The sequence below is a fragment of the Rhineura floridana genome, chromosome 17, assembly GCF_030035675.1.
Source record: "Rhineura floridana isolate rRhiFlo1 chromosome 17, rRhiFlo1.hap2, whole genome shotgun sequence".
NCBI classification, from domain to species: Eukaryota; Metazoa; Chordata; class Lepidosauria; order Squamata; family Rhineuridae; genus Rhineura; species Rhineura floridana.
In genome coordinates, this window is record NC_084496.1 from 25,498,893 (window position 1) to 25,526,683 (window position 27,791).

General features: G+C 45.6%; 1 protein-coding gene across 4 annotated transcripts in view; it reads right to left on the bottom strand.

Annotated features, from left to right (window-relative positions):
• RAI1 (retinoic acid induced 1) overlaps positions 1-27,791 on the bottom strand; it is a 240,349-nt gene that overhangs the window by 167,837 nt on the left and 44,721 nt on the right. Inside the window, exon 1 of one of the 4 annotated variants that reach the window (XM_061600179.1) lies at positions 5,458-5,515. The exons of the other annotated variants lie outside the window; for them this stretch is intronic. The gene's annotated coding sequence lies outside the window, so the exon portion shown is untranslated. Of the gene's footprint in view, positions 1-5,457; positions 5,516-27,791 lie in introns of those variants that run through there. 4 annotated transcript variants of the gene reach the window in all.

Below are 27,791 nucleotides of genomic sequence, written 5' to 3' on the forward strand. Positions count from 1 at the left end.
CTCTCCTAATTTGTTATAATCACGATGGGTTGTTACTACTATGACGCACAAGGCACTTTCCAGAGTAACGCAAGCAAAAAAGATCTAATCCAGGAGGCATGAACCGACCATCTAAAAATTCCACAGAATGGTAGCAGGATATGGGAAGGCTGTTGCAGGTACCTCGATTCCAATTCTATAGGAACCAGCAATCTCTGTCATTAAATGTTTGGTGGATGAACCCATGTGGGTTGAGAACAGGGCAACAGGATCTGCGACAAGTATCAATTTCAGTTCTCTCGGTTTCTCATTTTCCCAGTCTTAAATTCAGTTCTGCACATTTCTGCAGCAATTTGCGAATAAGTTTTTAAAAAATCCTCATGAAAACAACCCAGCATTTTAGTGCAAATTTCTCCTAACAAAACTCACTTTTGTAGGCAGTTTTGATAATGTACACATTTTTGCAAGCTATTTCTTACAATATAATGCATTTTTGCATGTTATCTTTCACTCATATATTCATTTTTATGCACACTTTCCCCCAAACATATACATTTTTGTAAACCCTGGTTGTTTGCAGAACTGCAATGCAAAATTCGAATCAGTGTGAATTTTGAAGGATGGCTGTTTTTCAGTTCTCTTATTGTTTCGGAAAGTGAGGATTTGACAGGTTCGGCTTGAAATGTGAATGGAATTGAAATTCATACCCATCCCTAGCATCAAGTTTCAAAACAGGAGAGTGACCATCGTACCATATGCAAGACTACTGACTCCAAAGTCCTCCTACTTCCTAGAGTGGTCAAGCAGCAAGCTGGATGCAGCTCAGAAGGGTGATGATGGCAAGGGATGCCTGTACTTTTTCTGCTGCTCCTGGCAGCTTTTGGGGTGGGAGCACAGGTCATGTAAATGACAGGTGGAGGGGAAGTTTCCCCCCCTCTCCCAGAACCACTACTTGGAACAAGATCAGAGTCCACCTTTTTTTCAGAGGAAGGAAGGAAGGAAGGAAGCCCTGCTGGATCAGGCCAGTGGCCCAACTAGTCCAGCATCCTGTTCCCGACAGTGTCCAATCAGATGGCTCAGAGATGCCCACAACCAGGGCCTGAAGGCAGCAGCCCTGCCTCACTGCTTCACACAAGAGCGTCAGAACAGCCCTGCTCGATCAAGCCAGTGGCCCATCTAGTCCGGCATCCTATTCTCACAGTGGCCAAGCAGAAGCCCCAGTGGGAAGCCTGCAAGCAGGGCCTGGGTGCAAGAGCACTCTCCCCACCTGTGTTTCCCGGCAACTAGCATTCAGAGGTGTACAACCTCCGGCTGTGGAGGCAGCTATCATGACAAGTAGCCATCGCTAGCCTTGTTCTCCCTCAATTTACTGAATCCCCACTTGTGATTTCCAGCAACTGCCGTTCACATAAAAAAGAAATGGCAGAGAGCCGATCACAGATACATGCACCACTGAGAGGAAGGGAACCTCAGCGCCCCCCCCACTCTCTCTCCGTCTCTCCACCTTTCAAGACAGTTCTTGCTTGAGAGGGGTAGTAGGGGCTCAAATCCATCTGGATGTCATAGCTTCTGACTGGAGAGCTCATCCCTCCATGTGTTATTGGGGCTCAGGGTCCTCTGTGGTAAGGGGAATAGCACTCTGCACATTTTCCAGTCTTGAATTCACTTTTCCACATCAGTTTGCAAAAACAAAGATTATGTAAATTCATCAGCATTTGAGTGCAAATTTCTCCCTAACATACACATGTCTGTAAGCAATTTCCCCTAAAATGCAGGGCTGTGGAGTTGGAGTCGTGGAGTCGGAGTCAAGTTTGGGTGGAGTCGGAGTCGGTAGAAATGTACTGACTCCGACTTCAAGATAAAATTATTATTTTAATATTAATATTAATTTATTAATATTAATACATTAATATGCATTTGCCATTTATGAAGGAGTCAGAGTCAGAGTCAGACAGTAGAAAAATTAATATAGATTTGCCATTTATGAAGGAGTCGGAGTTGGACAGTAGAAAAATAGAGGAATCAGAGGTTTGACATACCGACTCCACAGCCCTGCTAAAATGATGGGCTTTATTTGTATGTTAGTTTCACTAATATGTGCATTTTCACACACACTTTGCCTTCGTATTTTGGCATGCACGATCTGGCCGGAGGACAGCATTGCAAAATTTGAAAAAGTATGGATTTTGAAAGCCGGCTGTGCTTTCGTTCGCATCTTGTTCCAAAACCGCAAACTGGGAAAGTTTGCCTTTAAATGTGAACAGAATTGAATTTCTCCCCTATCCCAAGGCAATAGGCACCTCGAGCTAGAATGGGCGGGCCTCAGGCAACAAAATGTCTTGGGCCAGCACTGGATCTGGAGCACGACCCATTTGTTGCTTGCAAGAGGAGGTCTGTACGGTGAGAGACCACAGCAACAGGCCCCTGGATGGGAAACGGGACGGATCCTCACGGGTCTTGCCGATCCTGCTGGGTGGTACATTTGCCACGGCTAATGAGGTCGTAGACCTGCTTCTAACCAGCCGGCGGGCATCTTGAAACAGGCCTTGCTGGGAACCCCATCCCACACACCCCCCGCTGCTAATAATGATGGCCTCCATGGCCCTTCCGCCCAGGCTGGTCGCCTATTTTGTAAGAGAAGTCCCGCCTCCCAGGACAGGAGAGGAACAGAAAGAGAAAGAACTGGCCCTGCCCCATTCTTTGTAGAGGTTTCTCTCTTGTGCAACAAAAAAAAGCCTCTCTGTTCTTCCCCGGGGCCCCTCCTGCGGTGACCTAGGCCGGATCGAGTAAAGCCCTCACCCTGTGTCAGACTCCTTGTTTCCATGGAAAGCGTGAATGGCGAATCCTTCCCGTCGGTTTATTAGAATTCCTTTTATTCCGATGGCGGGGCGGCCAAGCGGAGTGAAATGCTTTAATGCGGCCCTAATGGAACCCAGTGAAAGGCAGGAGGGAATTTCAATCTCCCCTTTCGGGAAGGAGGGGCGCAAGTGACAGGTGGGTGGGGGGCATTTCACAATAAATTCCCAGACAGGTTGCTTCTCCTTCCTGCCCCCCTGCCCCCCCCCAGAAGCCATCACAAAGCAGTGAGCACGCAAATGAATGTGCACATTTGTTTTATTTTTAACAGATGTCAAGAGAGACCTGCCAGCAGTGTTCCAAGCCAGGCACAGGTAAAACCTCGTTCATCTCTCCCGACCTGCACGCTCACCTTCCACCTGCTCACTCCCCCTTAGCTAGGAAAGTGGTTGATTTCACAAAATGTGGAATGCAACTCTATGTGCAACAAACTGATGAGTTCCCCCGTCCCCGAAGAGTTTACAATCCACAACACGAGGGAAGACGAAGGGTCAGAGGAAAGGGACAAGCAGGAACAACAAGGAGAGCAGGGTGAGCAAAGGTGAGCAGGAATAGTCCACAAACTGGAGGTTGGCCCATTTGGACAGATGGCGCACTGCTCCACCAACTTCAGTCTACCCTCAGCCAACGCCCGCCTGCCTGCTTTTTTACTTACAGTGAGTCTAGGGCAGCCTTTCCCAACTAGTGGGCCACCAGATGTTGTTGGACCACAATTCCCATCTTTCCTGACCATTGACAATGCTGGCTGAGGCTGATGGGAGTTGTGGTCCAACAACACCTGGTGGCCCACTCGTTGGGAAAGGCTGGTCTAGGGGATGGTCCTCTCTCTCTGCTGCCTCCTCCTTAGTCTCAGGTAGAGATGGGCGAGAGTTTTGGTTCAGTTTGCATTTCAGTTTCCAATCTACTGAATTCGCACATCCACAGTATGAGAACCAAAACTCAGCCATCCTTTGAAAGTCGCACTTATTCAAAATGTTGCTATGCAGTTCACCAACTGAACGACGTTTACACAAATGCATATATTCGAAGAAAGTGTTCCTAAGAATGAACACATGAGTGAGAATAAAATGCAAAAATGCATTATCTGATGAGAAATGGCTTGCAAAAAAATGTGTACATCAGTCAAAGCTGCCTGCAAGAATGTGTTTATTAGGAGAAATTCACACTTAATTGTTGGATAATTTTAAAAAATGGAAATTGCGGAAATGTGGAGAACAAAATTTCAGACTGGAAAAACGAGAATTGGAGAGAACTGAAATTGACAGATCTTTCCATCCCTAGTCTCAGGTTAAATCACTCTTATACCAGAAGTCTGGGACCTGCAGTTTGTTTGGGGAGCTGGGAATTACAGCTCTGTGAGGGCTCTCCTAACCGCTCTCACCAGCAACTTTAACTAACTCCTGTTCCCCAGATTCTTTGGGGGTAGCCATGACTGTTAAAGTGGTACAAGTGTGCTTTAAACGTATGTAGTGGTCTTCAAAGCTAGCCCTACTCAGAGTAAATTAATGCACCTAAGATAGTCATGCCCATTAACTTTGATTGGCCTACTCTAAGATGAGTAGCAGTGATAACACCCATGGCATGAGGTGACCAGTGTTGCCCTTGTTGAACTCAGCAGGGAGTAGCTGCCTCTGCCTCTTATCAGATCTGGCTTTGCCTACTCTTGGTCTCCCTGCCTTCCACCCAGGGGTGTAGTTGTCCAGGGTTGGGGTGTGTGTCATAGACGCCTTACATTTTTGGGAGCAGGGTCCCAGCAGCATTCCTGTGTACGAGCCAATCAGCATGAAAGGGGAGCATGTTAGCCACCGAGAAGAGTATTCTCACTTGGCAAACAGCATGCTTCCTTGTCCTTTTGTGATGACTGGAGCCAATCAGAGGGAAAGGAGGTGAGTCAGCCACTGAGAAAACTCTCCTCAGTAGCTAACACACACCTCCCATTTTATGCTGAGAGAGAGAGAGAGAGAGAGAGAGAGAGGGAGAGAGAGGGAGGGAGGGAAGGAGGGAGGGATTATTCTGGTGCTATAATTCTGTAATTGCACAAGAGACAGTGAATCCTGGGGACGTGGCTGTCAGAGCTGTGGTTGCGATTACCATGAAGGCACCTGAATAAGCCACAACGCTGCTGATTCCTCCCCACCAGTCCCAAAGGGCACGGGACACCACTGATATGTTTGCCTTCATTTCCACTGGGGACTTGTGCAGAAGGCTTCACAGCAAAGGTGGGATCGGAGGAGAGATCTGATGGGGGGAAAGAGGGTGGGTATAAGAGGGAAAAGGGGTGGAGTCATTGCAGGGAGGTCTACGGGGGTCTGGGGGGAGGCTCTTGGCATTAGGGACACTGAAGGAGGATAGAAGCAATTCATTGGTGTGAAGGCTTTCACGCCTCCACAGTGGACCCACAAGCTAACCCTGTTTAGTTCTGCCTCTTTCCCAGCATCTCTTAATAAACACACTTCGCATTTGACTATAGCCCAGAGCTCTTACAACTTCCTCTTTCTTGTTCAACACGCCTGCCTCCTGCAACATCTTCTCGCTCTGGCATAATGAATCTCTCCGACTCGAGAGCCTGGCCAGCTCTCGAGACTACAGAGAGCTGACAAAGATCCATGAGATCGCTCCCACCTGAATGTCTCCGTTGCCAGCTCGAGCGCCGCTGCTTTCAAACTCGGCACCTCTGGGAAACCCTGTCCACATCAACTTTTCTGCCAAGGGCACATACGTCATAAAACTGCTGCACGTTGCAGAGTGTTTTGGGGAAGTGCCCCAGGGCGCATGCTTAGGTGGCCTGCCTGATTTCAGAATATCCGAATATTTCACTGTCACTGCCCCTCCCCCCCACACAAATGCCAGGGGATGCTGCGCCACTTTTTGCATTCATGACAAGGTTCCACTTTTTTTCTTCTGCATTTTGTAATAAATAAATGCATTCACTAGTATTATAGCCCTCAGGTTTTGTCTATGCATAGGCTGAAACTCTGGTGGGTGGCATTCAACTCAACCTTACTCAGATGAGACCTATTTAAAGTAAATACCTAAATTAGCCATCCCAATAACTTCAGTGCGTCTGTGTTAGGGATGGGGGAGAAATTTGATTCCGCCCGCAATTAAAGCCAAAATTATCAAATTCACACTTTCCGAAACAATATGAGAACCAAAACAGCAATATTTCAAAATTTGCACATATCCAAACGTTGTGACGCAGTTCTCCAACCCAGCAATGTTTACAAAATGCATAAATTAGGGGAAAGTGTGCACAGAATGAATATATTGGTGCAACTAACATATCCATTGTAGTAGGAGAAATTACTTGCAAAAATGTGTACATTAGACAAAACTCCATACAAAAATGTATTTATTAGGAGAAATTCATGCTAAAGAATTTTCAAGAGAATTTTTTTTTTAAATCCACAAATTGCTGCAGAAACATCGAGAACCAAATTTAATATCAGAAAAATGAGAAACAGAGGGCCAAAACTGACAGATCCTTCCATCCCTACTCTGCTATGGACTAGGGCTTAATCCAACTAAATTTTATTCAGAGTAGACCTACTGAAATTAATTCACCTAAGTTGGCCATGTCCATTAATTTCAGTGGGTCTACTCTGAATAGGACTAACATTGGCTACAACTGTTGTTTGTTTTTTACCTTGATTTTTGTTTTTGACGATGTTATAAAGAGTCAGGGATATTTTCTCTCTATTCTGGTTTGATTTGGATGCTGCACCTGTCATATCTCTGCCTATCTCCCAGGTGTCCTCCCAACCCGCACCAAAAAGTGAACATCATGAGAACGGCCATGCTTGATCAAGCCAAGGGCCCATTGAGTCCACTAGCCTATTCTCACAATGGTCAACCAGATGCCTATGGAAGCAGCAAGCAGAATCTGGTTGCAACAGCACTCTCCCTACTTGTAATTTCCAGCAAGTGGTATTCAACAGCATATCACCTCTGATGGTGGAGGCGGTATGTGGTACCGACTCACTGGGACCACCACAGGTCAGGTTTTGTCTTGTCAAGACAAGACAATTTTGGGAGGGTAAAAGATCTAGGCAAGGCCAAATCCCACCAGAAGATCATGTCCGGACAAAGTGGTATAAAGTTAATTGAATGGAGGATAATGGAATAATGGCTGCTAGCCATGATGTCTATGCGCTGCCTCCACGGTCAGAGGCAGTGTGCTTCTGAGTGCCAGTTGCTGTAAATCGCAGGAAGGGAGAGTGTTCTTGTGCTCAGGTCCTGCTTGCGGACTTCCTACAGTCATCTGGTTGGCCACTATGAGAACAGGATGCTGGAACAGATGGGCTATTGGCAGGCTCTTCTTATGTTCTTATGAACTGAATTGAAACCAGAAGCAAAGTCAGGAAGTGTACGTTGCAAACACAGCCGTGATTCACCTGTATGGGCCCTAGTTCTGGAGTTGTGTGTCACTCGCCGGCCACTAGGACTCCCAGGAAACTGGGAGACTAAACGACTTGTCGCTTCAAGTCGCTTCAAGTCACGTTGGAGATAGCTTGGCACTTGAGTCCTTAGCCATTGTCACCGCTTTGGTGCTGAGATGGGTAACAGCCCGCAGTCTTTTCCTTGGGAAGCAGCTAAGGATAGAGGCAGCTACCTTATCCCATTAGTCCATCAGGCTCCATGTCGCTTGCACTTGCTGGCAGCAGTCCTCCAGGGCTTCAGGCAGAGGTCTTCCCCAGCCCTACCTGGGGAAGCCAGGTGTGGACACCACCCTTCTGAAGCAAAAAGCAGACTCTCTTTGAGTTTTGGATGACGCATGCAGGCATTGTCATAGGACAGAGGTGCTGTGATGGCTTCTGAGGGGAGGAGTGCCTTGACACCCACCTCCCTTTATGGACCCCCAAAAAAGTCAATGAATCTCTGGCAATGTTTTAAAGTCCTTTCTTCTCTCTCAGTTTCAAGTGCTAAAGGGAAAGAGCTCCTCTCCCTGAATTGCATACTTAGGGGTTGCTTGTGGAAGTCTCTTGGGGTACCACGTTCCTTCCTATTCTTGGGAGAAGGATGGCCGACTTCCCTCCCACTACTCTGTCTTGCACCCAGAACTCTTCCTCTGGGATTCATGCTTCTTGGAGGGCTGGGAGGGGGATCTGCCCCCCTACCCACACCTGTGGTTGCCTTTGGGACATCTATCTCACAGGTAGTCTGGCAGCATCTAACCTCCTTCATGTTCTGGACCCGTTAAAGTGGCTTCTGCCCACCTCTCCTCCGGGCCCCTTTCAAGCTTTCTCTCCTACTTCTCCATTTTTTTCCTCAGTTTCTCATTCCCCCCCTCCATCTTAAGCTCAGTACTCCACATTCCCGCATGAGTGTGTACATAAATACCCTCATGAAAACCCATCAGCCTTTTAGTGCAAATGTCTCCTAATGTATGTTATTTTCTATGCTATTTTGCCCAACACACATATCTTTGCAAGCGATTTCCCCGATATAATGCCGTTTTGCCTATTCTTTTCAGCAAGATACTGCATACATTTTTCTGCACGCTTTACTCTAGCATATACATTTCTGTACACATTACGTGGCTGCAGACCTCCACTGCAAAATCCAAAGAAGCGCAAATCTCAAAAGATGGCTGCGTTTTGGTGCGCATATTATTTCGGGAAGTGTGAACTGAGTTGAATTTGTCCCTCTTCTCTAACTCCTCCATCTAACCACCTTTGGCCCCAGGTTTCTTTCTGGGTCCTTGTCTATCGCTGCTCATGTTCCCCTTCACCCCATATTCCCATCTCTCTATCTCTCTTTCTAGCACCAGTGACTGGCATCTGTGTGTGAAGTCAGCTTTGGGTGTCAAAGACCGTGTCCACCAGGACCACACTTGCTATACTAAGGAAGAGTAACAGTGCACCAAAAGCTGGTGGCCTCTTTCAAGCATGCTTTTAGACAATTGGATTTTTAAAAAAAGAAATGTTTCATTGACAAACCTGATTAACTGATTAAACACCGGAACCATAAAAGGTGTGAAGCCACAGAGCCTCCAAGGTTTGTTTCATCACGGGGCAGAGTGCAGAGTTTCTATTTATCTGTGTGGGGTGCAGGGATGTGATACATTCGTGCTTGGTAAACAGCCGTCCGCCCACCCTCATCGGTGCAGGCTTAGCACCAGACCATTCCGAATAGGCGATTGCATTTTAGAGAATCAATGTTTGCAAACGGAGCAGCCCTCCCTCTACTGACTTCCGGCAACGGCCCTGCACCCCCGGATGCTTCCGCCAGCTTAAGCGACGAGAGTCGTGTGTGAAATTACTTGCCACGAGTGAATCCCTTCGCAAAAGGAACGGCATTTGTTCTGCAGCCGGAGCCTTTGGAGACATCCACTCCTTCCCATAAGCCCTGAGGGAGGAGGACACAGACACAGGATTGCTCTCTCTTCCCTCTGCAGCATCGGGAATCTTGCGGCAATTAATTTCTATGCCCATTAAATTGGGGGGGGGAAGGGAGAAGCAGAAAGCATGGGAGTCACCAGTCCCACCACTATGGCCACCTTTCCCCCCCTCTGAGGACTTCAGCCATGACAACAGGCCCTTTGCTCTTCTCTCTGCCATCTCTTCCGTCTCGGACATCAAGAGCGACATGGTGGGCTTTAGCCTCAACCTGGCTTGGATACCTCTCTGGCAATGCCAGAGCATAAGCACATGAGCTAAAGCAGTGGTCCTTGCATTTCTGAGCAATCTGGAACAAGCCCCTAAACCCCTCCCTCCCTCCAACCTGGAACCCACTTTTAATTCTTACTATTTTTCCACTCCCCCCTCCCTAGGGGATACTGATACTTAGATACTGAGTTAGACCATTCATCCATCTGGCTCAGTATTGTCCACACTGACTGGCAGCAGCTTCCCAGCCCTACCTGGAGACGCCTGGGATTGAACCTGGGACCTTCTCCATGCAAAGCAAATGCTCCTCTATGGAGCCACAGTCCTTCCCTTAAGACATGGAAACATAAGACGCTGCCTTGGAGCAAGTTGGCCCATCCAGCCCAGCATTGTCTACACTGACTGGCAGCAGCTCTCCAAGGTTTCAAGGATCATCTGTCATGCAAGGCAGATGTTCCACCACTGACCTCTGATCTTTCTTTCTTCTTCTCTGTCTCTCTTGCTGACCTGATCTTCATCTGCAGATATCCAGCACATAGATGCCATTTTAAATCAATCTCTCTCTCTCTCTCTCTCTCTCTCTCTCTCTCTCTCTCACACACACACACACACACACACACACACACACACACCACTCCCCCCCCTTCGGCTTTTTCCTGCCAAAAATCAGCAGGAACAAAACTGTGGGGGGGAACTTTGTCTTCTTCAGAAAAATGTTTCCTATCATAAGCCAGGTCACAACCCTTCCAACTGGGCCAACAGCATAAGGAGCATGATTCTGGGTGTGTCTACACTACCAACGAGTGCTTGTGGAGTGTGATCTGAGGTGTGCTAGAATGGTAAGGTTGAGTGTGTTGGTTTAGAACGTTGATCTGTTTGAACACCAGTGTGTTGATCTCGTAAGGGTGCATTTGAGTAAACTGAATGTTATCTATTTTCAAAAGCAGTTAGATGAAATTCTGTTTGTTGCAAAGAGGGCTGGCTGTTTTAATCGTTTTGCTTTTTATTATATTGCGATTAAGAAATGAGCTGATTTATCTTGTTTAATCTACAATGTTTAAAAATAAGCTTGTTTCTTTTAATTTGATTTTTATTAATTTTTTCCTTGAAGCCTAGGGAATGTTTTGTTTAGTCTACAATGCTTGTTATGGTTTTTCTTGTATTTCTTCTACTTAATTTTATATGCAATGTTTATACTACTATACTAGGTACCATCTACCTGTGTGAGTTTCTGCAAGACCTGCTCCCTGCATTTCTGGCTGATTTCCACCTGGCCTGGAAGGGCAGGGCCCTGTCTCTCTCCAGCTACAAAAGCAGCAACTGCTGAAGGGGCCAGAGACCATCTACCTGTGTGAGTGTCTGCAAGACCTGCTCCCTGCATTTCTGGCTGATTTCCACCTGGCCTGGAAGGGCGGGGCCCTGTCTCTCTCCAGCTGCAAAAGCAGCAGCTGCTGAAGGGGCCAGAGACCATCTACCTGTGTGAGTTTCTGCAAGACCTGCTCCCTGCATTTCTGGCTGATTTCCACCTGGCCTGGAAGGGTGGGGCCCTGTCTCTCTCCAGCTACAAAAGCAGCAACTGCTGAAGGGGCCAGAGACCATCTACCTGTGTGAGTTTCTGCAAGACCTGCTCCCTGCATTTCTGGCTGATTTCCACCTGGCCTGGAAGGGCGGGGCCCTGTCTCTCTCCAGCTGCAAAAGCAGCAGCTGCTGAAGGGGCCAGAGACCATCTACCTGTGTGAGTTTCTGCAAGACCTGCTCCCTGCATTTCTGGCTGATTTCCACCTGGCCTGGAAGGGCAGGGCCCTGTCTCTCTCCAGCTACAAAAGCAGCAACTGCTGAAGGGGCCAGAGACCATCTACCTGTGTGAGTGTCTGCAAGACCTGCTCCCTGCATTTCTGGCTGATTTCCACCTGGCCTGGAAGGGCGGGGCCCTGTCTCTCTCCAGCTACAAAAGCAGCAACTGCTGAAGGGGCCAGAGACCATCTACCTGTGTGAGTTTCTGCAAGACCTGCTCCCTGCATTTCTGGCTGATTTCCACCTGGCCTGGAAGGGCGGGGCCCTGTCTCTCTCCAGCTGCAAAAGCAGCAGCTGCTGAAGGGGCCAGAGACCATCTACCTGTGTGAGTTTCTGCAAGACCTGCTCCCTGCATTTCTGGCTGATTTCCACCTGGCCTGGAAGGGCGGGGCCCTGTCTCTCTCCAGCTACAAAAGCAGCAACTGCTGAAGGGGCCAGAGACCGTGTGTGTGTATGTATGTGTGAACCTGCTGCTCGGGATGTCTATAGACTACTGGGGTTAGTTGTTTTTTAGTTGTTTTGGGGGTCAAGATTTAATTTTGGAGATTCATTTTTGCTGTTATTTGGACTATAGCATATTTTTGTTAAACACTGTTGTGAAGTGTGTGGGGATTGTTTAATTGTATATTGAGATGTTCTCATTAGTTTGTTGTTTATTATTATTGTTTGGCTACTTATATACTGTGTATATTTATATGTTAAAAATAAAAATGCTACTTATTTGCTGGGAAATTGAAGATTTTTATCTAGGCCTTTTTATAAAGTGTTTGGTTCTCTTATTGTGACACATTTAAATGTTTTTTCTTTTCTTTTAATAATGTTATTTGTTATTTAATTTTGAGAATTGCATTATTGTATTTATGCTTTATGATGTGTTATATTCATGTTTTTGTAAGCTGCCTTGAGGGCCTTTTGGCCATAAGGTGGGATATAAATTTAATAAATAAATAAACAATACTATATGTTGATACTAAAGAAGATGTTTTGTTCAGTTATCATTTGTATTTTATTGATTGTGGGGGTTTTGTACCTGCTGTTTTAGGATGTTTTAACTTGTGTTGTACACAGAGAGTTTTATTTAAATATAAGTTGTATTTAAATGATCTAAACAAATAAATGTATAAAAAGATTTATGTAACTTTAAAGTTGACAATGAGGACACTGAACTTGTCAAGGATTATCAATACCTCAGCACAGTCATTAACCAAAATGGAGACAATAGTCAAGAAATCAGAGGAAGGCTAGGACTGGGTAGGGCAGCTTTGGGAGAACTAGAAAAGGTCCTCAAATGCAAAGATGTATCACTGAACACCAAAGCCAGGATCATTCAGACCATGGTATTCCCGATCTCTGTGTATGGATGTGAAAGTTGGCCAGTGAAAAAAGCAGGTAAGAGAAAAATCAGCTCATTTGAAATGTGGTGGTGGAGGAGAGCTATGCACATACCACGGACTGCGAAAAAGACAAATAATTGGGTGTTAGAACAAATTAAACCAGAACTGTCACTAGAAGCTAAAATGATGAAACTGATGTTATCGTACTTTGGACACATCATGAGAAGACATGATTCACTAGAAAAGCCAATAATGCTGGGAAAAACAGAAGGGAGTTGAAAAAGAGGAAGGCCAACCAAGAGATGGATTGACTCCATAAAGGAAGCCACAGACCTGAACTTACAAGATGTGAACAGGGTGGTCCACGACAGATGTTATTGGAGGCCGCTGATTCATAGGGTCGCCATAAGTCGTAATCAACTTGAAGGCACACAACAATAACAACAACAATAAATAAATAAATAAATAAAATGAAAAACTAGTTTAATATGTATTCCCTCCTCTGTTTGGGAGAAGGTAGGTAAGGATTACTAACAGGGAATTCTTGGCATCCTTACCAAACTACAATTCCCAGGGCCCTTTGCAAGGGGTGGAGCTATGACACTTAAACCTGTGAACCACTGAGTTGTTTCTAGGACAGATCAGGCCTTAGATTTAATGGTTTATCTCATCCCCCCCCCCCCAATGATATTTGCCAATGGAAACATAGGTATTGGCCTCACAGGGTTTACCATAATGATCCTTTGAATTTACTCACCCTCCAGATATTGCTGGACTCCAACTCCCATCAGCCCCAGCCAGCATGGCCCACACATCGGCATGATGAGAGTTTAGTCCTAAGAAGAGCCCAGCTGCTCTATCAGGCCAATGGCCCATCACCGGCATCATCCTGTTCTGACAGTGGCCAACCAGATGCCTACGGGAACCCAGCAAAATATGGATGGCCACAGGTTTCTCATCGCTGCCATTCCACTCATGGTCACTTCCTCGCTCCATCACCAAGCCCTTTCCATGCTATCCATATTTAAATACATGGATTTCATTTCTCATTCCAACATCACCTTTCCCTTCAGGGCTACATAGTACCAATGTGCAAATCTTACACACTTGTAGGACAGAGATGGTCATCTGACCACTCCTGAAGTTCACCTTGGACTCATTGGTTTGTGACGACTATCGCCCCATTGCAAATACCCTCTTTCTGGGGACGGCGATCGTGACAGCTGTGACACGACAGTTGCGAGTACTCTTGGATGAACCCCATTATCTTGACCCATTCCAAGTGGGATTCAGGCATTATTATGGGACTGAATTAGCCTTGGCCGCCCTCATGGTCTTTTTGGAGAGTAGGAGAGAGGGACTGAGACCCTGTTATTCTTACTTGATCTCTCAGCGGCTTTTGATACCAGTGACCATGGTAGCCTCCTGAACTGGATCTGTGAGATGAGCACTGGGAGCACTGTTTTACAGTGGTTCTGGTCCTATCTCCAGGGCTGGTTTCATATAATAGTCTTGGATGACTGTCTCTTGGCCCCTTGGCAGTTTTGCTGTGAGGTACCCCAGGGTACTATCCTGTCCTGATGCTGTCTAACATCTACGTGAAGCTGTTGGGAGCAGTCATTAGGAGATTTGGGGCAAGGTGTCAGAAGTATAGTGATGATACCCAGCTCTATTTCTCTGTAACATCTGAATCAGGAACAGCCATGCATACCCTGGACTGGTGCCTGGACTCAGTGGTGGGCTGGATGAGGACCAATAAACAGACTCTGAATCCTGGCAAGGCAGTGGCTCTGTGGGTGGGCAGTCTCTGAGTCTGGATAATTGGGCAATTGCCTACTTTGGATGGGGTCGTACTCCCCGTGAAGGAGCAGGTTCGTAGTCTGGGGGTGCTCCTGGATCCATCTGTGTTGCTAGAGGCCCAGGTGACCTCAGTGGCTAGGAGTGCTTTTTACCAGGTTTGGCTGGTAAGGCAGCTACAGACATTTCTGAATCAGGATAGCCTGACCACTGTCATCATGCGTGTGCTAGTAACCTACACATTGGATTACTGCAATGTGCTCTATGTGGGACTGCCCTTGAAGTTGACCCAGAAGTTGCAACTAGGACAAAATATGACAGCTCAACTGCTCCCTGAGAGGGAATATCAGCATCATATTACACTGCTGCTGTAAGAATTGCACTGGCTACCAGTTAGCTGCTGCACTAGGTAGTGCTGGTATCCGTGTACAAAGCCCTATCCAGCTTGGGACCAGGATACCTAAAAGATCGTCTCATCCCTAACCTACCTAACTGATCACTTCATTTTGCAGGACAGGGCATCGTGCAGATACCATCCTATCGGGAGGTCCATTCCACTTGATTTTGGAATTGGGCCTTCCGTGTGGCTGCATCTACCCTTTGGAACTCCCTCCCACTATGTATCAGACAGGCACCTTCTTTGTTATCTTTCTGGAGCCTGCTAAAAATGTTCCTCTTTCAACAAGCCTTCTAAATTGAAATCTTTAACCCAGTTGCCATCTGTATTGGATTTGAACTGATATTATATAAAAAATGTTTAAAAAACACTGTTTTTATGTATGGATCCAACAGCAGCTCTTCAACATTTCAGCTAGAGCGATCAATATATATTTATTATAGTGTAAATCACTTCCAGATACCTCATGGGAAGCAATTCATAAATGAAATAAATAATATCACATGGTCACACAGCTGGCTGCATTTCTCTGGGGCCTTTGCGCAAAACAACCTCAACAGCCCCCTTTAAGTTCTAACGGATGGGCCTCAAACAATGTGGTAACCGAGGGCAGGTGGGTGAGGTAGTGCCCACCGTCCCTTTTCTTTTTACCGCTGTTACTGCCTCCTTGCTTATCTGTCCTATCCCTGTCAGAGGAAAGAGGTGACCGCAGGTAATAGGTAATGCTCTTCCTCTTTGCTCACTTTTTAGCTTGCCTTCCAAGGGAGAGGGCAAGCAAAGGGCAGTGATGGTAAGAAAGGACAGTGATGGCAAGGAAGAGGAGAACGCTAGTTGACAGAAGGCTCCCTGCTGGTGTACGGGCCACAGCAGGCACCCAATTGTACCAACAACTGGCGCCAACCTTCCACGTGCTACACTGAAAACACTGTAGGACTCAAGGGCAGGACCAGTCCTGAATTTGAGATCCGGAGGATATCTGCAGTAGTGCAGTGGGACTTGTAGCTTGGGATGCAGATACCATCTTATCAGGAGGTCCATTCCACAAAACATAGGAAATGGGCCTTTAGTGTAGTGGCACCGACCCTTTGGAATTCCCTCCCCTTAAATATTAGACAGGCTTTTTGGTACCTGCTGAAGACCTGCCTCTTTCAACAAGCCTTTTAAGTAGAGGCGTTATTAACCGAGTCTGCGTCTGTGCTGGAATTGCTTTTTAGATATTTTAAAAGTTGTTTTTTAAAGATGTTTTAAAGATGTTTTGTTTTAATTCTTTTCTGAGATGCTTTGTTTTAATATGTTTAAAAGACTTTTTTTTAAGATGTTTAAAGTGTTTTCAGTGTTTTTGTTTGCCACTCTGGACTCCTTCTGGGAGGAAGGGTGGGGTATATATTTAGTATGTAAATAAGTAGTGCAAATTCAGAAGTGCAGTCTCCCTTCACGATAGTCACAGTCATGCCCCCTTACAGGCACACCCCCTTCTAAGATTATAGAATAATCTGGCCAGCCTTGAACATGGCTTTCTGCTTCTCTATCACTGTCACTGTTTGACTGTCCTTTCTCACTATCAGAGATATTGCTTGAATTAATGAATTCAGTGTTTAACTACATGTTTATCTCCTGCTGCTACCCAACTGCTTGATGACGTAGATGGGAGGCTATCATCGGGATTCACTGTCTCGTCTTCTGCAATTACAGAATTCTCACTCTCCACAGCTTGGCTTGGCTTTTTGAAGTAGGAACTAATAAAGGCTTGCTTGCAATCGACACTCTCTGAGACTCTTCTCAGTGGCTCACACTCCCCTTTCATGCTGATTGGCTTGTAGGACGCTGGAGACATAGGGACCCTGCAGGGACCTGGGTCCCAAAAAAGTAAGGGTCTCAAACCCCCCAGAACCCCGGACAATTACACCCCTGGATATTTGATGAGGTTTCAGATTGCACTCCATCTAGCCAGTTTTGGCAGAAGGAAGGAGCTAACAGGGTAACCACCCAAACCAGACAAGGAGCCTCAGTAAGAGAAAAGAGCTATCCTAAGACATGGCCCTTAAAGGAAGAGGGAGGGATGCCGTGGCAGGTTGCCATTGCTTGATCTAACCACAGCTCTCCAACACTTCAGCTAGGATGATCATGCATCCTATTGTGCAGAGGACAGTCCTCTATTTCAAAGAGGCCTCTATCTCAGGGGTTCCCAAACTGTAGTCCGTAGGCCAACAGAGGTCCACAAACTTCATCCAGGTGGCCCATGGCATTTCTGTGGATGTGTGGTTGAAGACAGGAAAATGGCACACTCATCAAGTCAAATGCTCATGTTGGTTTTTAATGGCACATCAGTTCATTCTCTAATTTCTCACATTGAACTTTATTGGACTACGATTAGAATTCTGCGGAGAATAAGGCAAAATATGTAAGAAATAAAAGCAATAACAATATTGTTAAAAACCATACAGCACCTAGCGCAGAGTGTTACAGTTGCTACAACAAGCGCAAAGGTCATGAAGCGATCCACCAAGACCCTCTGCCATTTTCAAGTGGTCCATTGGGAAAAAAAGTTTGGGAACCCCTGATCTATTCGAAGGGCTGCCTGGTTCAAGTCCAGTTTATAGACACAGATCCTTGCAAAGGGGAAGGAGGGAGGGAATGACATTGCCTATCCACAGTGCGCAGCACCTGAGCAGCAAATGGAGCATGCTCACAGCTCATCTGGTCATGGACTTTCCCACTACGGGGACACGTCTTGCATTTTTATTTAAACAATAGTCAAATCTCACCTGTATGTACAAATTAGCATATGCAAATTTTAGGCATGCACCTGCCTTTATCCGTCCTCATTTTTTGTTTTGCTTGATGGGGCACTTCTTTCTTTCCTTTTTTTGCATAACTGGCCACCCTCATTTCACTACCATACCTGTCCTTCTGTCAAGGGTTGCCGGCCCAAAGCCTCTCTGTTGCAGTGTGGAGAAGGCTCTCTTTGCTCTCAACCATACGCTGTATTCATTGACTCTCCAACAGTCAATAAAAAGCCATCAATAGCCCACAGCCATCAATCCTCTACCAATTTAAGGAATGTTTTTTGACACAGTGGCATTCCCATGCAGTGCTATTTGGGCTAAGAGACAAAGAAAAGCACATTCTCGTCCCATACTACAGCGTTTTGCCAAGCTGGTGTCCTCCAGAGGTTTTGGACTGGGGCCTGGGGCTGATGGGAGCTGTAGCCCAAAACCTCTGCAGGGCGCCAGCTTGGCGAAGCCTGCTGTGCTACGTTACTGACAGCTCAAAACCAGCTTCCCTGGTTGCAGGGTGTGAAATGACAAACTGCATACCATGTAGGGCCTTAACAGTGCATCTGAGTGCATCCCCTTCCACAGGCCCCTGGGAGCAGCCATCTTTGCCTGCTCAGAATGCCCCTGGGAACAACACTATGCCACGACACAATGGCATTCCCGCGGGGCACTGTGACGTAGAGGCATTCCCCTGGGGCATTTTCAAGGGAAACGCTTAGCGTCTTTTGCTTTTTTAAAGAAGTAAAATAACGCAGGGCAGTGGTCACCACGCTGAAATGTACGTCCACCCTCGCTTGAAATCTGCTTGTCCTTAAAGATTAGTATCACACAGCCCACAAAAAGAGCTAAGAAGATCCAGGCTGAATACTTTGAACCTCAGGTTCATGGGCCAGATGGACCCCTCCAGGCTTATCTCCACCAGCTGAGCCGCTCACTCACCCCGCCCTCTCCTTGAGAATGCTTGCCTACTTGGAATGCGTCCTGAACTATGAGAATGCCCCTTGCTTGCCTGGATGGAAAGATGGGTGCGTGTAGAGAATCACCTGACTTTTGCATGGCTGGAATGTAGTCTACTGCAAGAGCCGTGTTCAGGGGTCTCGCGGGTGGGTGTCTGAGACCCCTTACTTTTTGGGCAGCCAGGTCTCAGCCAGGCCCCTCTGTCTCCAGCATCCTACGAGCCAATCAGCATGAAAGGGGAGTGCGTTGGCCAGTGAGAAGAATCTTTCAACATGCTTCCTTGTCCTTTCCTGTTGATTGGAGCCAATCAGAGTGAAAGGAGGTAAGTCGGCCACTGAGAAGACTCTCAGTAGCTCCCCTTTCATGCTGATTGGCTCCTAGAGATGCCTGTTGTTGTGGGAGAAGGCACGCGCAGGAAGGATGAAAGAGTGAGGAGATGGCAGCGAGGAAGGGGGCGTGGCATAACTATCAAGGAGGAACATAGCACTTCTGAATTTTTTTATGTCCCTTTTTATGATGTTTTATAGTGCTTTTAGTATTTTTGTTTGTGGCCCTGGATTCCTACTGGGAGGAAGGGAGGGATATAAATAAATAAATAAATAAATAAATAAATAAGATTATGACTACAATAATCACAATTTGCCATTACACTGCTGGTCACATCCACTGCTGGGCCAGGTTTTGGCACTTCGCCCCGCCATGCAACCCCCAGAACAGAGGCTCCCAAACTTTTTTCCCCGCGGACCGCTTGAAAATGGCTGAAGGCCTTGGCGGGCCACTAATTCATTTACTGCTGGTTGTAGCAATTGCCAGGCACTGTGCTCAATGCTGTGTGATTTTTAATTGCATTTTTATTGCTTCCTTTATTTCTTATGTTGTACTTTATGGTATTTAAACTTGCATTACATAGAGCTCAAATTGTAATACAAGAAAACAGAAGAAAAGAAGCCATAAACATACAATAAAATTAAATATGAATATTTAATGTGGGCATGTTGCAGACCACCTGAATGGAGCTCATGAGCCACTGCTGGTCAGTGGACCAAGTTTGGGGACCCCTACCTCAGAACATTGCCCACAAGAAGAATCTGTCACTTTGGATTCCTTCAAGTTTCTCATTTTTCCAATCTTATATTCAGTTCTCCACATTTCCGCAGCAATGTGCAATTTTTTGTTAAAAAAAAGAATCCTCATGAAAATGCTTCCACGTTAGGATGAATTTCTCCTAATTTTGTATGCAGTTTTTGACTAACGTACACATTTTTGCAAGCATGTTCTCCCAATATAATGCATATCTGCATGCTATTTTCACCAACATATTCATTTTTATGCACATATTTCCCCTAATCTATGCGTTTGTATAAACATCCTTCGGTTGGAGAACCACATTGCAAAATGCAGATATGTGTGAATTTTGGAGGAAGGCTGTTTCAATTTTCATGCTGTTTCAGAGAGGGCACGTTTGTTAGATTGGGCTTTAAATGCAAATGGAATTAAATTTCCCCTCCATCCTTATCCACACGATAATACCCCCCTCAGACTATGAAAAAGTCCTCTGCTCCTGCCCTAGAGAAACTCACCTGGTACTGAACATGAAGCCATTTGAGCATCAGCCAAATACGTTTTTATTCACCTAGGCCTTTGACAATCTTATATGCGTCTATAAGCCTAGTGAGTTCTCCAGATAAGAGTACATATAGGAATGCATCCTTAATCTCCAGCCCTTTGTACAGTTTTTAATGCAGTGTTTACTGTTCCACTGCTGGTTATTTTTTTTTGGGGGGGGGTGAGGTTAAAACATTATTTGATTTTGCAGTAATTTAGTTTTTTGTTTTTTGTTTAAATGGCAAGCCATTCTGAAGTCCACCAACTGAACAACTGCAATAAATAAAAATAAATAACTATGTTTCCCCTGCACCAAAGTATTGCCAATTTGAGGACTGGGAAATGCAGCTGCTTTGCAATGGAAGCTCTACATCGGGCGAAGACATCCAGATCTCCTGCATCTGATGAGGAACGTCTAAACAAAACGACACCCCAAAAGTCATAAGCTGAAGGACCACGACAGCGGGGAAAAAACATATTAAAAAAAGAAGCATGGGGCACCGACAGAAACAGGAATAATCAGAATGATAGATTTGGCACCAATCACATCCCGAAAAGGGCAATTCATTTTAATCCATTTCCGTCTAAGTCAAGATGAGGATTGCATTCCCTCTCCCCCAGCAAAGGCGATGTGAGGGACCTGCCTCTTTTATTCCACGCACAGTGCACTGAGCAATTAGGAAGGATTGGCAAATTCAAGCACAGCTGATAGGATTGGATCCATCAAAGGAAAAAGGAAGCCCATCAGGGAGTTTTGAAGGGGGTATGAGAGGGAGAGAGAGGGAGGGAGAGAGAGAGAAGCAACTGGAGAGATGGTGGCGGATACACACCAGCAACGACAGTAATAAAACTCCAGCGGCAGAACTGTCTGCTGGCACAAGCCACCTTCTGTTTAGCATGATGTACTGAAGCTAAATGGCCCCAGGCGTCCAAGCATAGATCCTTCCTTCCCTCGTTTCCAACCTCATCAAGGAGCCAGCCAATTTCAAAAAATGTAGCCTCCCAGCAGATGTACCTCTGGGACCGCTTGCATCTCCTGGGCGTTCTCTTACTCCAAACCCTTTCTGCATTGACGGTGACCCTTGCAGAGGGACGAGTCTCTGTGCACAAGTGCTGGATCTTGCCCGTCGCGCTCAATTTGCCCAAGGGGGTTAGGCCTGAATGTATTTGGCCCTGCTGGGGCTCAGCCATGGACGTCGCCTCCCACAAATGGGGCTTGAGATCTCCACTTTTTTAAAAAAGTAATTAAACAGGGACACCCACCCAACCCTTATATGGTACCACAACTTGAAGTCATGGCTCAGAACCCACCTTCTCCATGAACAGAGATGGACAGGTTTGAATTTCTCTCTGTTTCTCATTTTCGAAGACTTTATGTCCAGTTCTTTACATTTCGACGTCAGCTTGCAATTTTTTTTAAAAAAAAAGCCCTCATGAAAATTTATGAGCACGTTTTAGTGCAAATTTATCCTAATACACGCATTTGTAGGCTATTTTGCTTAACATACACATTTTTGCAAAGCAAATGTTCCTAATATAATGCATTGCTGTATATTGTTTTCAGTAATCTGCATTCAAAGCTACACTTTGCCTAGCATGTGTATTTTTGACGGAGAAACTGCACTGCAAAATTTGGAAAGGTGCAAATTTCACATATTGTTTCAAAAAGTGTGAATTCGGTAAGTTCACTTTCAAAAGCAAATTAAATCCATTTTCTTCCCCATTCCTATAAGCCTTCAGCTTAATGCGTCAGTCCTCTCCCTCAAAATCAAAATGTGTCTACAAGCCAGCATTATGTGTGATGGTTCAGCTGTCTGACTAGGACTGGGAGAAACATGGGTTCAAATGCATACTTAGCTAGCTGAGGCTCATTGGGTGACCTTGGGCCATCCAATATTTCTTTCAATGTAACCTACCGTAAGGGGTTGCTGTGAAGATAGTATGTGAAAAGTAGGGTAAGAACCACTTATGAGCTCCTGGGGAGGGTGGGTAAGCCTTGGCTATAAATGTAACTGACAAAAAAAAAATACACAGAACCCCTTTTGTGCATGTTTCTGTATTAGCACTTTTAGCAGTGCCCCGTAATGCTTGTTCTGCATTTGCTAGCAACTGATCCTTTAGTGTGACAGCACCTACACTTTGGAACTCCCTGCCCATTGACACCAGGCAGGGGCCTTTGCTGCACTAAGAAAGCCCACATAGACGTGTAAATGTGACACATTTTAACATCTATGTAATTTTATAATGTATTTTTTTAAAACTGGTGATTTTATTTTGAAAAGGTTTAGGCTAACTTGCTTTTCATACATGGTTTTATCGGTAATTTTAATGTATGTTGTATGTATGTTGCTGAGAGGTTTTGATGCTTGAGTGGTATATAAATCCTGTTAAGTGAATGAATGAATGAATGAATTAAAAGCCTCTCTTCCAATGGCAAAACTAAGATTGTCAGTTATTTTGGTGCAGAGAACTGCCTTCTTGGGGTTTCTTCTGTTCTGGTCTAGAATCAGCAAACAGTCACAATCCCCTAGATAGCATTTTTTTTACCAGCTTCAGATGTCACACCAGCTGTGCCCCCCTCCCTAGAGAAAGCAGATCTGTCCTCAGTCATTCACTCCCTTTGGAAGTTCATTCACTTGTCCTGTCCATTGGACAACTGCCATGTGCTTTAGTCAGAGCTACGGATGCCAGACAACTGCACTGATGGAAATTGCCACTATTTTCATGCTCAACAGAGGTCAGGAACAGAAATCATGTGATCAAAGACGAGCGAGATCCGCTATCATTATTTTAGTCCGCAAACGTTACATCAATAATTACATTGTTTCCTGCAGCGGTTTTGACGTTTCCCTTCCACTGAAATGCATCCATGTTAATGATGTCATTAAATTACATTCGTTTCAGCCATAACAGACAGCAAGAAGAATAAGCTGAACTGTAACAGAATGGAAACAGCCCTGATTGCGATGAACACAGGACTGGACAGAAAGCACTGCCTCCTTACATTCCTGTTTGGAGCTGCCTTAGAAGATGGTCAAGGAACCTCAACTGGGTACAGCAGGTTAAATAACATCACCGCCAGCACTAAATAATCCTGAGTGGCCCCATATGGAGTACTGTCTCCAGTTCTGGACACCGCACTTGAAGAGGGATGCAGACAAACTGGGACGGGTTCAGAGGAAGGCAATGATGATGATCAGGGGACTGGAAACAAAGCCCTATGAGGAGAGACTGAAAGAACTAGGCATGCTTAGTCTTGAGAAGACTGAGGGGACATATGATAGCACTCTTCAAGTACTTGAAAGGCTGTCACACAGAGGAGGGCCAGGATCTCTTCTCAATCGTCCCAGAGTGCAGGACACAGAATAATGGGCTCAAGTTACAGGAAGCCAGATTTTGGCTGAACATTCTAAAAAATTTCCTTTAGTGCGGTATGACAATGGAACCCATGATCTAGGGAGGTGGTGGGCTCTCTGACACTGGGGGCATCCAAGAGACAACTGGACAGCTACATGTCGGGGATGCTTTAACTTAGATTCCTGCATTGAGCAGGGGATTCCAAGAGCCTTCTCGCATGTAGTATTGCTGAGCCAAGTATCCCCCATCTTATAACTGTGTGCTTTGTTTCTTTTTCCTAAGTGTAGAACTTTGCACTTGTCCCTGTTAAATTTCATTCTGTCGTTTTCAGCCCAGTGCTCCGGCCTATTGAGATCCCTGTGAATTTTATTTCTGTCTTCCAGGGTATTAGCTATCCCTACCAAGTTTGTGAATTTTGAATAGGCTGTGATGAGGGATGGAGACGTACTGTGGGGGCCTAGTGCCAAAGACCCAAGTCTTTATTTATTTATTTATTTATTTTATTATGAGATTTGTTAGTCGCCCATCTGGCTGGATAGCCAGCCACTCTGGGCGACGTACACCATAAAACAGTATATAAAACAGTTAAAAATTTAAAAACACAGTAAAACTGTGACTCTGGGACTCACCCTGATTCACATTAAACCAAAAGACCTGTGTTGCATAACAGGTAGTACAAATGCGTAGCTGCACCTTAAGGTACCTGGGAGGCAGGGCAGGTTTCAGGGTGAGAGAATTAAATTGTTAAGAAAGGCAAGAGGTTCCTGAGAGGTACGGAGACCTTTGTTTTGCCCCCCCCATCCCCATCGTCTCCGATCACACAGGTTTTTGAAGCAATGTAGAAACTCGCCCGGCCAGAGGCGAAGGCGGGAAGGACATATAGAGTGCAGGCAGTGGTGCCTCATTCCAACTAGGGATGGAAGAGAAACTCAGATTGGTTCACATTTAAAGGCAAACCTACATAACCCGCACTTTCTGAAACCACACGTGGAACGAAACATAGCCATCCTTTGGCATTCCTACTTCTCCAAATTTTGCAATGCCATTCTCCAGCCAAGTAAGGTATATATACAAAGATGCACAGACTCGGGAAAAGTGGCCACATAAATGCACATAATTGGTGAAAATAACATCATATAATCCATTTTAAGGGAACATTGCATTGCAAAAATGTGTGTATTAGGCAAAATCCCGTACAAAAACTTAAGAGAAACTCACCCTAAAATGCTGAGAAATTTTCACGACGACTTCGAAAAAGGAAGTCACAAGCTGAGGGTGAAAACATGGAGAACAGAACTTCAGATATGAAAAATGAGAAACACGCTCCCCTCGGTTGCAAGTGCTGACCCCACACAGAGCCCGGGCCTCTACCCAAAGCCCTTTGTTGCTTGGTAACAAAGGGGGAAAAAGATGGCCAATGTTCCCTCTCTCTCTGCCCCCCTGCATCTCTTCAGAAGTGCCTTTGATGCACAACCGCTGTCTTTGAGACGGCCTAAATGTCATGTGGAACTCTTGTGTGGATGAGTTTAAATTTCGAGAAGCATTTATTGGTGACACTGAAGCAAGGCCACCCAACTTGACCCCACTCCTAGTGAGGCAAAACAGACTCATTTTGTAGAGTGACAACAGGGGAGGGGGCACCACGTGAAGAAGGAGCCATCCAAAGTTTCGACGGAAGGGGCCTAGCTCAATGGTAGAGCTGCTTTGCAGGCAAAACGTCCCAGGTTCAAGCCCCAGAATCTCCAGGCAGAGATGGGGAAAATTCCTGGCTTCAAAAGCTGGACAGCCGCTGCCTGTCAGTGTGAGCAATACTGAGGTAGATGGACCAATTCAGTATAAGACAGCTTTGATTGGATTTGGCCTATTTGAATATTGAGTTGCCAGGCGAATGCCAGTGACGTGAAAGGCCCAGAATACTCGTCTTCCAAGTTTGGCTTCCAGAATTATTTTTCTGCTTCTAGAAACCCACATTAAAAAAAAAAAAAGAGGAGGGGGACAACAGGCTTCCATGCCAGAGCTTGGAAAAGTTACTTTTTAAAACTACAACTCCCATCAGCCCCAGCCAGCATGGCCACTGGATTGGGCTGATGGGAGTTGTAGTTCAAAAAAGTAACTTTTCCAAGCTCTGACTCTACACAGGCCAGGAAATGTGATGTCCGCAACAGGCTTCATGAAACCAGCAGGAAGGGACTGTCATGGCCTGTCTGAGAGTCTAACAGTTGGGTGAGTCTCCATCTGCTGCTGTCCAGGGCATCTGTACAGAGCTGCAAGGAACGGTAACCACGTGGCCCTGATTTACCAGAAAGGGCGTATTCCTTGCCCCACCCCATCCAGATCCTGCATCAAGGAACAAGAAGCTCCAACTGTGCTTGCATTTCATGGCGGTGTGCAATTTCATTCTGATTCATAATAGCTGGGATCCCAGCTAATAACATTGGCAAGAACCTATGGGTTAAAAGCCAACACCAGTGTCTTAACAGCTGCACTTGAGACACAGAACAGGAGGGGGGAAGGAGAATCTGCAATATTATCGTATCACCATAATATTCCTGCTGGGAGGAAGGGCGGGATATAAATCCAATAATAAATCAATCAATAATGTACAACCTGCACGACTGAATTCCATATCTGCTTACAACAAACCTGTGAGGCATCCCTGTTAGGCAGAGGGAGAGTTTCTAGCTCAAGACCACTGAGGGACCTTCATGGATGAGCGGAGCTTCAAATGTAGGTTACAGGAATGCAAGAGGAGCCATGCTGGAGATCTGTCTCGGGGCCAGCCAGATGCCTCTAGGAAGCCCACAAGTAGAGTCTGAAGACAACAACGCTACCCCCTTATACAATCCTGGTGCCCAGTACTGAGATATACTGTCTCTGGCTATGTAGATTCTCTTTTGCAAACTTAAGTGCTCCTGCCTTCTGCATGCTGTGTGCCTGCTACAACAAAGGCCACTCTGTCCCATTTCACTGGCTGCTGTTTAGGCTATGGGACATAACATCGTAACTGGGCTCCTGCTGGGAGGAAGCGCGGGATATAAATCAAATGATAAATAAACTGTTAACAAAATAAATTGTAATAAAATTGTATATTTGTCTGTAATGTTCAATGTTTTTAATTTTTGTAAACCGCCCAGAGAGCTTTGGCTATGGGGCGGTATATAAATGTAATAAATAAAACTCTTCTTGTACTATATATCACAGGGGTTGGGGTTTGCTGCTGTTCAAGGCATTAGCCTGGTAAAGTCCCTCAGGGGAGCTGGCCTCTAAATCAGACTGCAGGATCTGTGTAGACAGACAGAACACGCATTCCGTCTTTGAATGATGTCAGAGCATTTTCCAAAGAATTGTTACTGGGTGTCCATTTTTTAAATTCAAATGGCTTGCAAGTAGAAGTCTCTACCATGTACAAGCCCTGACATTTGGACTGAGGCAAAAGCAGTTCAGATTTTTAAAAAACGAAACCAAAAACCAGGCAGTGGATACAGCCTTGCAAATTCATTTACACAAGTTACTAGCCTAGCAAATTTCCTCCTAGCCTGCCCACCCACTAGTAAATACATGGATTAAAAAGCAAATTAAAATTAAAAACTGCTGTTTATGACCTATGCCCTGCTGTAACAGAATTCTTACAAAAAATGAACAGAGATACAGTGAACCAGATATCACAGTGTACAGGGAGAGAGATTTTGTTAATAAGTTTTTCGGAAAGCGATGGTTTATAATAACCCTAAGAATTATTGTACAATGTGCCCCTATGTTCTCCTGTTCTTTTCGATGTCACTAAAATTCTATGCCTCTAGCCAGTGTTTCAGTGGCTTACAATCTGAATTTGTGTTCTTGGTTCATTCATTAAATTTGTGTCCACTGGGTGGTCATTTGGACACACAACTAGTCCAGCACAACAGCTGTGGTAGTGGAAACTCACTGCGCAACAGACTGTGCAACCTATTGTGCAACACAGTTGCCAGCAAGCTGCTTATCCCTTATCTTGTGCAACAGCGTCCCACGACTGGCACAAAACATTTCGCCAGCGGAACAAGTATATTGCTCAGTGCCTTTAGCATGAGATTGAATGCACCTCATTGGACCACATTAGAACTTTTAACAACTTAAAATGCCGGGTATAATAAAAGGCTTTGCCTGGCACCGAAAAGGTTGCCAATGGAATCTCTTTTGAGAGGGCACTTCATAACGGGGCTGCCAGGTTATAGAAGGCCCTCTCCTTTGTGACTGAATCATCTACCTGTACCAAAGGATGCGCCTGGAAAATATCTTAAGGCAAGGGGCTGATAGGGGAAGAGAAATTCCCTCCCAGTATTCAGGTCTAGGG